This window comes from Gossypium arboreum, chromosome 9 (genome assembly GCF_025698485.1).
Source record: "Gossypium arboreum isolate Shixiya-1 chromosome 9, ASM2569848v2, whole genome shotgun sequence".
Classification (NCBI taxonomy): Eukaryota; Viridiplantae; Streptophyta; class Magnoliopsida; order Malvales; family Malvaceae; genus Gossypium; species Gossypium arboreum.
This window is the reverse complement of record NC_069078.1, coordinates 44680189-44682016: the sequence shown is the minus strand read 5'-3', so window position 1 is coordinate 44682016 and position 1828 is coordinate 44680189. Positions and strand designations below refer to the sequence as shown.

At 37.4% G+C, this 1828-nt stretch overlaps 1 non-coding gene across 1 annotated transcript; it reads right to left on the bottom strand.

Moving 5' to 3' along the window:
• Positions 1-1026: 1026 nt before the first annotated feature.
• On the bottom strand, positions 1027-1133 carry LOC128280968 (small nucleolar RNA R71). The gene has a single exon (XR_008271185.1). It is a non-coding gene; the product is annotated as a small nucleolar RNA R71 (small nucleolar RNA).
• Between the last annotated feature and the right edge of the window lie 695 nt (positions 1134-1828).

Sequence of the window (1828 nt, the reverse complement as noted above, 5' to 3'; positions counted from 1 at the left end):
ATCGTCTAAGTCAAAAGTAATAGGTGAAGTCTAGGTGGATTCTTCCTTGGGTATTGTCTTCTCCATCGGTTTTCCAAAAAGTATTTCCCAACTTTAATCTCTGTCATAATCTTAGTTAATTAGATAATTAGTTTTAAATAAAACATTCTCTTAATTTTTAGGCTAGATAATAAAAAGATAGTAATTACTAGTACTTTTAGTCCTCGGGGATACGATATTTCCGGTCTCACCATAATTATACTAGGTTTGATAGGTGCACTTTCCTTAAGTCAAATTTTTAGTTAGTTTCACGACCATCAAGTTTTTGGCGCCGTTGCCGGGGACTAAGTTATTAGGAACGCTTAATTTTTATTACTTTAGCCATTTTTTTATTGCAATTTAATTTTATTTTTTCTAAAATTACTAAATTTTCTTTTATGTACTTCTGGCAGGTTTTCATAGTTTATGACTAGAAGAAACTCGTCAGGACCTCTACTTTTTGATAGTGAGATCGAAAGCATAGCTCGTAGAAACCGATGAGAGATAAGGCGAAGCCTACGATACATAAAAGAAGGACAAGAGGATGATATTCAAACCACAATTGAGGAGATGGCTGATAATCAAAATAATCCGTTACCTCCTGTAGTTGCTATAAACCCAATAAATTAGGATCCCGCTCCTCGTACTATGTATGACTATGCTAAACCAACTTTAACAGGAGCTGAATCGAGTATAGTTAGACCTGCTATTGCTGCAAATAATTTTGAACTGAAACCTAACACAATTCAAGTGATACAACAGTTTGTTCAGTTTGATGGTTTGCAGAATGAGGATCCAAACACTCATTTGGCGAATTTTCTGGAACTCTGCGACACTTTTAAGATCAATGGCGTTTCTAACGATGCCATTTGCCTTCGATTGTTTCCATTTTCATTGAGGAATAAAGCTAAACAGTGGTTAAACTTGTTACAACGAGGGTCAATCACTACCTGGGAACAAATGACAAAAAACTTTTTACTTAAATATTTTCCACCGGCTAAAACGGCTAAACTAAGGAATGATATCTCTTCTTTTATACAGATGGATTTAGAAACTCTTTACGATGCATGGGAGAGATACAAGGACCTATTAAGAATGTGCCCTCACCAAGGGTTACCTCTATGGTTGCAGGTTCAGACTTTTTACAATAGAGTGAACCCCTCAACAAGGCAACTTATCGACGCAGCCGCCGGTGGAACATTGAACAAAAAACACCTGAAGAGGCTTACGAATTGATTGAAGAGATGTCATTGAATAACTATCAGTGACAAGTCATGAGAACGAAACTGACGAAAGCTGCTGGTGTTTTCAACCTCGACACGGTTACCATGCTATCTAACTAGGTAGAACTTTTAAATAAAAAGATTGACGGTTTGTATGGTTCTACTCAGGTACATCCAGTGATGAGGTGTGATTCAAGTGGAGGAGGAGTACACAACACAGATTATCCATCCTTCAACCCTAGCACCGAGGAGGAACAAGTCCACTATATGGGTAATAATAATTCTAGACCTTAAAATAACCCGTATAGTAAAACTTACAATGCAGGTTGGAGGAACCATCCCAATTTCTCTTGGGGTGGTCCAAGAAATCAAAGACCACAACATCCTCCAGGTTTTCAACAACCATCTTACCAGCAGGAAAAGAAGCCAAACCTTGAGAAGATGCTAACGAAATTCATCGCGATATCTGAAACACGTTTTCAAAACACCGAGACAGCTCTTAAATATTAGCAAGAATTAATTTAAGGGCTCGAGAATCAAATAGGCCAGTTGGAAAAGATGATTTTCAAATGACCACTAGGTAGCTT